Source organism: Lactuca virosa, chromosome 3 (assembly GCF_052849685.1).
Source record: "Lactuca virosa cultivar CGN04683 chromosome 3, Lactuca_virosa_CGN04683_v6, whole genome shotgun sequence".
NCBI classification, from domain to species: domain Eukaryota; kingdom Viridiplantae; phylum Streptophyta; class Magnoliopsida; order Asterales; family Asteraceae; genus Lactuca; species Lactuca virosa.
Window position 1 is genome coordinate 38,657,682 of NC_136428.1, and position 12,236 is coordinate 38,669,917.

Here is a 12,236-nt window from a genome sequence, read left to right on the forward strand (position 1 = left end):
TACCATAATATCACTCTTTCTGCATACTCTTGGCATCTCTTTAACTAAAGATAGCATTCTTGTCATTTCTCAAAATGACCTTTCTTTCGTTCTTCACTAACAATCTGGACCCAAACCTTCAAGTTTGGTCAATCTACTAATCTCTAACTCTTCATATTCATTATCTTCACATCTCTTAAACTCTACTCCTCATCTATCTTCCATAGTTCCAGACTCGGAATGGATGCACCAAACCTTATTCACAGTTTAAGACTAGGAATGGATACACCAAACCTAAATATGGCTCTGATACCAATTGTAACAACCCAGATTTCCATACATCTAATCTAAGGGAAATATCATAATTTTCTTATAGTTGCGGAATGTTAAACAAATTAAAATACTTTACATCCCAGGACAAATCACGAGTTTATAATCAAATCTTTCATACAAATTATTACAAGAAGCAAACTACATCAATAGCAACCTACTATCTAAGTCTTGTCCTTGTGATCATGTCTTCTCTCCCGGTACCACAACTGTTGCTACATGAACTTGCAAGACATAAACATATCTACAACATCAAACACTACATTTCTAGTGAGTTGTTCTTTCTAATTTTCTTATCTTTTTTCTTTTTTCTCTTTCTTATACTCGTTCATCTAAACTTTTTTCTCTTAATAACATACGTTTCTATTCTTCTTATTCGTCTATTTCTTCTATCTTTATTTTCTAATCTTTCTTTCTACCTTTCTCATCTCATCTATCTCTTTCTCTTCCATATACTCTATTTCTTATACTCTTCTTTTTTTACATCTCATACTATTTATTAGCCTTTTCTCAGGCTCTTCTCATGCTCTACACATACTCTAACTCTGTCTCTTCTCTACTCTCTCTCTCTCGGTCTTTCTCTCTCTCTCTCTCTCTCTCTCTCTCTCTCTCTCTCTCTCTCTCTCTTATTTTATGTTTCTCTTCTTCACTATACCTCTTAAAATTCCATCTCATGCTCTACTCCATCCTTCATCTCTTTTTCTATTCTCAACTCTAATGCGTCAACATACTTTTCTCATCTAGACCCGACAGTCTAATCTCATACTCTAGTCTCATATATCCTCTAAAGGAAACAACATTCCACTTCATTGTCGGATGAATTCATCCGTACTTACTCTTTTCTCTTGTCATCCCACATGGATCCTTAACCTTTCTTTTTCTCTTGAGTCCCTCACAATTCCTTTCCCTTTATCCCTTGCGGATTACATTTAAGTTCTTACAAAGAACTCTCTTATCTTGTTCCTTTCAAGGAATCTTTCTTTATCTTCTCTATCTTTACACATTATAGATTCCCGCAAGAACCATATATCTAGATTACCAAAGGGGATCATCTTCTCTTTCCCCGTAGGGACATAATCTCATTCCCGAAGGAATAATACACTTGTCCAAGTAGTAACCATACTCTTATCCCTGAAGAAACCATAATCTTGTGCCCGTATGAACCATACTTTTGTCCCCATTGGAACCATATTATTGTTCCCGTAGGAACCATACTCTTGTTCCCATAGGAACCATACTCTTGTTCCTATAGGAACCAAACTCTTATTCCCAAAGGAATCTCTATCACTTGTCCCCAAAGGAACCATCTATCTAATATCTCTATCTTTGTTATGTGACTCGTCACATAACACTAGTCCCATGTAAAATCTATCTCTTTATCTCATGATGAGATCATCTAATATTTATCTTCTTGTACTTAAGTTATGCAATACTTAATCTTTATCTATGTTTAGTAACATATAGGTATTCTACACAATACCAATAATGTCTAGACATACATAGTTAATCTTATGATTATACTGCTTATAATCATCTTCTAAATTTTTTTTCAATCTCTTGGGGATTTAGAAAATACCTTTCTTATCTAATCTTACATACTCTAAGTATAAATACATGCTTTGTTACATGTATCTAATATATACCTCATGCATACTCTTGATATACATACCTGCTCTCATATATTCTCTTACACGTATAATCTTCATCTCATTACTTAGGGAGATTCACTTAGTGCGCCAAGATTCAAATACACACACAAAAACACACACACATACACACACACACATATATATATATATATATATATATATATATATATATATATATATATATATATATATATATATATATATATATATATATATATATGTTGTGATATGTCTTCGAGATTAACTCTGTCTGTGGTGGTTTCGCCTAAGTTAAGCCTGAGAATCACAACAAAGAAATAGCCGAAGTTAGCCGTCGTACGGGAGGGGGTCCCGGAACGAGACTCTGACTGTCTAGTCAGTAATTGTATCAGAGAATTAGGGTTTAGTTTGAGATGAAGAGAGAGACGATCCATTCTTCTTGAGAAGAAGGATCTCATTTATACCTATCATCATGGGAGCATGTCCCCTAGAGTAATTTTTGTCTTGCCTGGACCGTCAAGACGTGGATGTGTCCTATTGGCGGATCGTGCACCACTAGAGGTTATCTGTTATTGGTGCATAACCATCGAAGAGCAACGCTTTGAGTGCTTCACTTGTCGCTCTGGGGAGTGGTTGGCACTGTTTTGGCTTGTTATAGACCGGGGTCTCTTGTTCTGAGTTGGACCTTGGCGTTAGAACGTCGGGGCCTAAGTACGAGGCCGCGAGGGCAAGGGATCGGGCCTAGCAGTTACATTGAGTAGCGACCATTAGCTAGGTCGTCCGTTAGATATCTGTCCCGTTATCTTCGACGTATTCCTAGAGGGATACGTTAACAAGTACCCTAGGCTAGTAAACGTCAGTGTTAGACTCGGGTAGCATGGTTGTTCTAGCTTAAATCAAGCCACCTGTTTCGCAGAGACGCCTCTGACGTCCACTAATGTGATGGAGTTGGCTGCGCAAACGGTTTTATCATTGCAACCATTCGAATTTCCCGCCTCTCATTTAAAGCTTCCCTTATCTAGGACAGTTTCATTTTATTCACTCTCCTAAACTTCAATTGCATCTTCTTCTTCTTCTTCGCTTATTATCTCCTTCGTCTTGCACTCGTTACCAGTAAATGATGGCAACTCCGGACACCAGAATCGATCCTACAGCAAAGGAGTTTGAGTCCCTGCAGGCCCGTTTTGGCTTTCTTCCTGAGCACGGGGTACAATATCCTCGAAGGGGGCGCATCTTTCACGGCCGCCGGACGGGAAGGTCGGAGTCCCAATCCCAATCTTCGAGGCGGGTATCCGGATTCCGACGACCGATTTTTTCGATGAGATCATGCCCTAATATGGCTTCTCTGTTGACGATTTGACTCCTAATGTCGTCAACAAGATAGTTGGTTTTGATATGGTTTGTCGAACATTGGGCGTGCTCCCTCAATTATGGGCTTTCATGTACTTCTTCAACTCCTCTACTCAGTCTGGTGTGCATACGTTCTCTCAGCGGCGGCGGGTCCATGTTTTTATCATAAACTAGAAGGCTCCCAAGAAGAACTGGCAGGACAAATGGTTATGGGTCAACCGCAATTTGGTCCGTTTTGGCTACCCTCGCAGAACCACCTTCACCGACAGGACGCCTAAACTTTGGGGTGCCAGCAAGACTGTGGCACAGGCACTGAAGACCATTTCCTTCAATGGGAAGGATTGGGAGGACTATATTCTATGCGCTGTCGGGATGATCGCCACCTGGAGGGCAGTTGGGAAGATGCCCCAGTTCTTCGTGAAGAGGGATGAGTGTGCATCTCATCCCCCCCCCCTTTGTTTTTTTATATGAATCTTGGTGAGGTGAGGGCAAGGCTTTGCCGACCCTTATATATATATATATATATATATATATATATATATATATATATATATATATATATATATATATATATATATATATATATATATATATATATATATATCACGACTCTAAAAATCGTTCGGTGGTAGCTCGACGGTTGACGGGGGTCAAACGATTAATCTGTTTGGCGGGGACTAATCGGGGACCTTAAATTACTAATAAAACTATTTTAAAGCTTAATATATCCTAAGAAAATTAGTATTTGAAAATTTATTTATTTTTTCAAATTTTGAAATTTTAAAATATTTGTTATAATATTTGAAAATTCGAATATCTAGAAATTCAAAATTTTGAAATTTTGTAAATTTCGGTGTAATATTTGAAAATTTGAATTTTTTAAAATATTCCCGCCTAAGAGCGCCAAGGACTGCCAAGGACCGTCAATGAGCGCCAACGACTGCCTAGCCAAAGTTTGACCGATATTGATCAATTTCCACCAAGTATCCCTAATCGTAATTTGTTGCAGACCGCTTAGCGCCTAGGCTGATTAAATATGTGGTTGTCATGTATGTAATATTAGATATAAAACCATCTAAATTGATTTCATTTTAATTAAAAAAACAAAATTTTCTTTCACTGTTAGTTTATTCCTATTGCTTTTGAACTCATATTATTTTTTATTTTGGAATTCATTCCCAACATCTATGTATTTCGAATACGTTTTTTATTAGACCTCTAATAGAAGCTTTATAACTTCCTCCGACACCTACCTTATGTATATTTGCATTGTTTTTTTATGGATTATGGGAAGAGGTTTCTCGGATTTCTAATGAACAGTTTCAATTTTTCACTACAGTTTTCTGTAATAAACTTCAATATACCGAAGTACATGTAGTTGGTAAAATATTCTTATACATGCTTTGTGGTGCAAAATTAAACTTATAAAACTCCATAAAAAATATATACAAAGCTTAACATAAGCTCTAATATAGGATGCAAGAAATATGGTAGAGATATTTGATTGAATTTTGTTGAAATTATGTAGTTTTTGATGGTTTTATACCTAATATTAGGTACATAATTACCACATATTCCCCAAGCCCTATATATATATATATATATATATATATATATATATATATATATATATATATATATATATATATATATATATATACGGGTTGACGTGTTGACCTGCGAACCCAAACAAGTAACCTAACCCAACCCATGAAATAAACGGGTTGGCGGGTCAAAAATCTTAGCCTAAACTCGTCTATTTTCAGGTTGGGTCATTGTCGAGTTACGGGTTGGTTCGAGAGTTTCCACCCCTAATATTAATACTTGTGTTAGCCTATTAAGAGTGTAATGAATCTTAAGGTCAAAATAACCACTTAATGGATCAACATTCTAAATTTTTATTCTATATCTCCTTATCCAATCCAATTAATGAATTAAGAACCCCCATAATACCTAATTCATCATAATCTAACATCTAATGCATCAATTTATAATCTCATTTGTTAGGGTTTCAACCCTAACTTCCTATACATAGATTTCACCACGGAATTCACTTTCTAAGCTTGATTAAAGCATCTAAACACTATCATTAATATCATAATCAAGCTATAGCTTGATCAATTCAACCAATCTATTCTAATCAGACTTTTTACAAAAAAAAAATAGAGAAATCTTACCTTGATGTGGAGAGGATGACAACCCTAACAACCCACTATGTCTAGCTTCTCTTGACTCCATTTGGGCATCAAAATCACCCCCTTTGAGCTCCCAATCGATCTACCCATATAAATGGATTTAATGAGCTCTTAAGAGGTTATAACATGTGTTCTGAGTGCATAACCGCGTTATAGCCCTTGATATATTGCGTCGTGGGGGCCTGTTTACCTTGGTCAATGGCCGCTACTTAAGCCAACGTGTCATGGCGATCTGTTTGCCACTCCGTGGTGCTCTCCCTCCACTAGCATCATACTTTGGCCACCGTGTCATGACACCCATATACCGCGCCATTGCGAAAAGTACGATGTCATTTCTCTCTTATAACGAACTTTCCCCATACCATGGTGATTTATATACTACTCACCGGTGGTTGCTTGACAACAACTCCTATGGCTGATTTCATTCTAGTTTTGGGACATTTTTGTCCCAACTTCTAACCTTCATAACTTCTTTGTTTCTTACCCGTTTTCAATATCCTTTATACCCACGTGAAGGTGGGAACATACTCTACAATTCTATTAAGTCGCTTCTTAATTACTTAATCCAGGTGTTAATCTATTAAGTCATAAAGTTGGCCATTTTCATGAAGTCACCACTTCATATTCTCATCTTTTTCTCATACCTGACCATTTTTCCTTTTGGTCAATATTTGACTAAAAGTCATCTAAATTTCAGGTTCTTATAGGTGGCCAGCACCACTGGCGACGGTGGTGGTTGTCGTGGTTCCTAGTAGCATTGAGCAATAACAAGAATAATAGAGAATTGAAAGGTAGGGTATGTTACTTACAATTCATGGCCACCACAAAAGCCCTCCCTAACCTTCCTCCGACCTCGACTCCGACCCGCCACGATGAATTCCCTCGAGTACTACACCTCTATCCGTTCTTCACTTCTCAACCTTCCTTCTCTCGACAGTTTTTCCTTCTTTCTCCGGCTCCCTCTTTTTTCCTTGGTTCGAGTAAGATGGCAGAAAAAGAAAACAAGAGATGAGAGAAATTTTTAGCGTTTGTTTAAGAAAACACACATGAATAAGGAGATGTGGCTACCTCTCCCATACATGGATTTGGATTTCAAGTTTCGCATATTAGGCCCTTAGGTTTAGCCACTTGACAATAATTACACTAACCCTAGTTCCTTTCAATTTGAGTTTCCAAAACCCTAACAACTTTTTTTTTCCTTTTAAAGTCACTCATGAACTTTTATTTATTTTATGTATTTATTATTATTATTATTCTCTCTCTCTCTCTCTCTCTATATATATATATATATATATATATATATATATATATATATATATATATATATATATTCTAATATTTATATCGTCTTTAAACAATTAGAAAAAAATGGGGTGTTGCGGTTTTTTAGTTCGTCGTATCAATAATTAAAGAATACTAGTGTAAGTCCCGTTTCCAAAGCGAAGCCGCAAATAGCGACGCGACTATTTAAGGAGTGGAAAAGCGAAGCCGCAAAAAGCCCAAACCCTAATCTCGGTCCTTGTGTCCTATATAATGTCACTAATTCCTAGGTTTCCCCCTATTTCTCAGCCTCCAATATTGTAGCCTCCTTTATCTTATTTCCTTGTGTTTAATGCTTTAGAGAGAAAGATTGAAGACTTGGTTGATACGTTACATCAAGTGAAGCAAACTCGAGAGAATTTCTACCTTTTTAGGGCCTTCTAAAGCTCTGTAAGTTATTAAGTACCTACCCTTATGGATTTTGCATGATAGATTTAGGATTTAGAGCTTAGTTGATCCCTTTTTGTCTTGCTTCCTTGGAGTTTGGATAACTTTAGGATATAAAGGCGGTTTTTGTTGTTATTCTGGACCCTTAAGGGTGTTTTATGTGTGCCTTCAACCTCCCATTTGAACCATGTATGAAAATTGTTGCATTTTGGTCCCCTTTTAGACCAGGTTAGAGATGGATGTGTTTAAAGCATGCAAATAGATAAAGTTGGAAACTTTATCCATTAAGTCATTATTTTATTGAGATCTAGAAAGTTGGAGCCTTAGTCTTAAAGGATTAAGTGCTTAATGGAATAAGTATTCTGCCTCGAGAATCATGACACTGCCAAGGAAGGTTGGCGTCACAAATGTGGGTCTGATGTCGTGATTTTTTGTCATCTGGTGGTAGAGACACGACTAACGGATGGTCACAATGTGCTGACTTGCTTGACCGTTGACTTTGACTTTGACCCGTTGACAATTAACTTTTGACCAGTTTGAATTTCTAGTTAAACTTTGAAGGATATGAGTTTAAGACCAAGGACTAGTCTCTAGTTGATATTAGGTAGATCGTGCTATCAAATTATCGATGGACTCGCGTGTGAAGATTGTGGTTGATTAGCTAGCTCTAGGTTAGTTCTCTCACTATAGTACGTGTGACATTGAATATCCTTTGTATGGTAGGATATAAGTGCTATTAGGGTACGAGTATGCTAGTAGACTGGGTAGTATTCGTTATGTATATAGTTGATGAATTGTATGATATTGTTATGTGTCATGATAGGGTGTGTATTGCTAGTATTGATTGATCGCTAAGTGAATGTCATAAGGATTGTATGTAGTTTAAATTGGATAGCATGAGAACTCTGGTTTATGCCTTATTACATGGTTCTTGTTTGATTGATTTCCCTTGGGTAGGATCATATGTTCGACTATCTTCCTTATTTATTAGCTATGTATGATTATGCATTCATAAGGCGACTTGTCAATATTAGTAATAGCCTTAGTACGGTAGTGGGATGGTTGAGAGCCAATGGTTGTATGGAGGTTGGGATCCGGTGGCTGAGAGTCAGTAGAGGTATGATGGTAGGGTGTCTATGGTTGATATGCATGTTGATATGTTATGCTTGAGAGGATTGATGGTGGATCGGCCATAGTTGAGAGCTTCTGTTTTTATGCATTGTATGTATAATGGAGTATGTGGTATACTGGGGAACTCACTAAGATTTATGCTTATGTTGTTAAGTTAAATGTTTTTCAGGTTGTTCGTCGGAATGGCGCGGCATGACTATACATTCACACCGAATATTTATTATTATTCAACTTTCGTTGGTTTTTGTGTGATTTAATTTTGGTTGAACCTTAACTTTTGAATCGAATGAATAATATAATATGTTTTCAGGAACGAGTTTTAAATGTTTAATCAGGTTTTAAATGAAAATTTTGGTTTGACATTTGGTACATCACAAACTAACGAGTCCTTATAACAAATAAACACGTATGGGTCGACAATTTCTATCCATGTTATTACAATTACCATAAGTTGGTTCTTTGGAATTTTCCACTCATCTTGCACCACCAAAACCTACAACCAGAAAAATGTTTACAAATTAACATATATAAACATGGTCTTTTTTCACATAAGCTAAAAAGACTTTCGAGTTCATCAAATATTACATGTTTAACTGTCGGCTTCATCAAATACTATGATTTAACAAAATATAAAATTAATTTTGACAAGAAATCATCTCTAAATTATATCAATATATCATCTCTAAATTTACTTAAAATAGTTACACCCTAACCATGTTAAGGCCATGCTTCCAATGAGGAAGAATCTTGTTGACTCGGCTTCTACTTTTAGCTACATAAACATAAAAAAGAATTAAATGGGATATTTAACTAAATAAAGAAATATCTTGTTTAAATTTGAAGCATATGTTAGATCAAAATCCTCTTAATTTTTACCCTTAAATTGAAAAATGAGAATTTCACATCTTTTTTAAACATTAAAATATCATATTTGTCAAACTTAATTTCTTAATAACATATTTACCATTTATAAACTTTCAAAATATCATATTTGTCCAAAATCTTTTTTTACAATGTTTTTTATAGTTTACAATCATTTTTATATCTTAGAATTATTTTAATAATTAAATTTTTTTAGCCATATTATCCCTACATCTATAATAATGAAACGTCTACTTCTTAATTGTTGGAATGTTGCTCTTTTGACAAACAAAACGCTTCATCTTCAACAATCTCCATGGAATGTATGCATTGACTGCTTAGTTTTTATTGTTGTTGAATATTATCATTTTGTTGATGAATGATATTTTAGATATTACTATTGATATTTTGATGTTTAAGATAGACATATATATGATATTTTGATATTTAAGAAGAATATATATATATATATATATATATATATATATATATATATATATATATATATATATATAGAGAGAGAGAGAGAGGGAGAGAGGTAGGTTCAAATGTTTTTTCACATCTACTGTGTGCTAGAATGCACCAATAGGAATTAAGTATTAATTATATGTATATTAAATGTTATCCATACTTATAACTTATTTTTATGGAAACTAATTAAATTCGTCATTAATGTCAACAATAATATTTTTTCAGAATGAATTCATATCTAGAAGAATGAGAGTGTATTCCAGCAGAATGAGAGCGTATTCTAGTAGAATACACTCTCGTTCTTCATATTCCATGCAATTTTATTGTATTTTAAGTGAGTGAGTCCTGAAACAAAATACGAACTCATATATAAAACTTAGATGCGAATTCATTCTGAAAGAATGTTATTGCTGACATTAATGGCGGATTTAATTAGTTCCCATAAAAAGAGAATTATAATTATGGATATCATTTAATATACATATAATTATGGAAATCATTTAATATCTATATTTATTTAATTAAATAATTATTTAATTTACTAAATTCTTATTGTTGCATTCTAGCACACAATAAATGTAAGAAACAAAATAACCTAGTCCTATATATATATATATATATATATATATATATATATATATATATATATATATATATATATATATTGATGTTTAAGAAGAGCATATATGATATTTTGATGTTAATAAGGGCGTATATGATATTTTAAAATTTTATGAAAGATAAATATGATATGTAGAAATTAAGTTGAGCAAATATGATACTTTGATGTTAAATAAGGACACATACGAAATTCTTCCAATTGAAAAACACAAATGAAACTCAAATACAGAAATATACATGAACATGTTGAGTATAAATTCCAAAACATAAATCAAACTTTAAACAAAACCCACAAAATACTCACTTTTACCAAAACCAATTGAAACTCAAACATGTAAACAATACCACAAAATAAGCCGTTTTACCAAATGAAATTTCATTTCAAAGTATAAAATCAAACAAAAAGAGAAAATAGAAAGAACGTTAAAACCCGAAAAGACCTATTAGAACACAAAAGAGCTCAAATTAATCCTTTTAGAACACAATAGAGTAGAAAATCAAAATGAAATATGAAAAAGAAAAATCAAATCTCACTTGTTAGAACTCAAACACACCAAATCTAAATGTTGTCTTCTCTAGGTGGTTATATTCAATACCCATTAGTAGAGGAAGCAAGTTATAGACCCACGAAAAACCATGGTATCTGACAGTCCATGGTGGGGGTGAGGCAGGCCGAAATCGACGAAAAGAGGGTGTCGATTTGGGAAGGAGAAGTGAGGATGTCTGTTTCGGAGGGAGTGGTAGGGGTGTCGATCTGGGAAGGAGGAATTGAGGGAATGAAATAAATGGAGGGAAACTGAAAAATAGCGACCATCCAAACCTTTTTGGCATTTTTTCACTGAATTTTTGGAATTTAATCGTCGTTGATCCCTTACAATTCCATAGTTGATCTATTTTGATATAAGTTATATAGATAAAAGTATATTTTGTCGCTTATCCCTTTCAACTTCGTAGCTAGTTAGCTAGGGAATTATTATGTCTTGCTTAAAACTCCATTTCTAGTAGTGTTTGTCTAAGATTTCAAAGTGAAAACACTACATATTTTCTTTAACCAAAATGATTATAAACATGATTATAGGATAAATGGTTTGAAAATGCAAAAATTTTACAAATGAAATATTAAAGCATATTTAATATTTTGTCTCTAGATATCTTTTTTTTTCTAGGAGAAATTTTAAACGAAGCATATCTTATCGTATATTTGCATTTGTTCACATTTAAGTTGGTTGATTTTAGTGGAATGATCAAATATTGATGATATTAATAAAAATGACTATCATGATGAAGCATTTAATAGAATTGACATGTTTGTCCGTAATAATAGCCGAGCTTTAAACGTATTTTATCAAAAAAAAAAAAAAAAAAAAACATTTGAGACTAGATTTTTGGAATCCAGACTGAAAAAAACTATTCTGCAAATTCAAAAATAATTTCGAAACTGATGAAGAATTATGTATTTCAAGGCAATTGTTTGTTTTTTACTAAAATTTATCGAGAAGTTAAACAAATATAGTAAATAATAAGTATATGTGATACAATGTGTGTAAAATTAATGACTTCAGTGAAGAAACAACGTGAAATACCCATGTTATACATTTCTAATATTGCTTATTTCACATTGAGATCATAGTCACTGAATATACACATTTAAACATCATGTAGTATCTACTTATCGTTTGACATATATATTTTTTTGTTAAATTTCATTAAAAACGAATCAGTTACTCTAAATTTCGGAATTGCTCATTGGATTTCAGAAATGTTCTTGTACATTCATAATAAATTTTGTTTGGTTTTTAATTCAGAATTCAGAACTTTAGTTCAGAATGTTAATCTGAAATATATTTTTTGTTATAAAAAATACTTTTAATGTTAGTCTGGAATGTAAGAAATAACACATTACAAAAAAAATGTCATATTTTCAAAATACAAAATATTTAGTTATTTATATTAAATGGTTCAC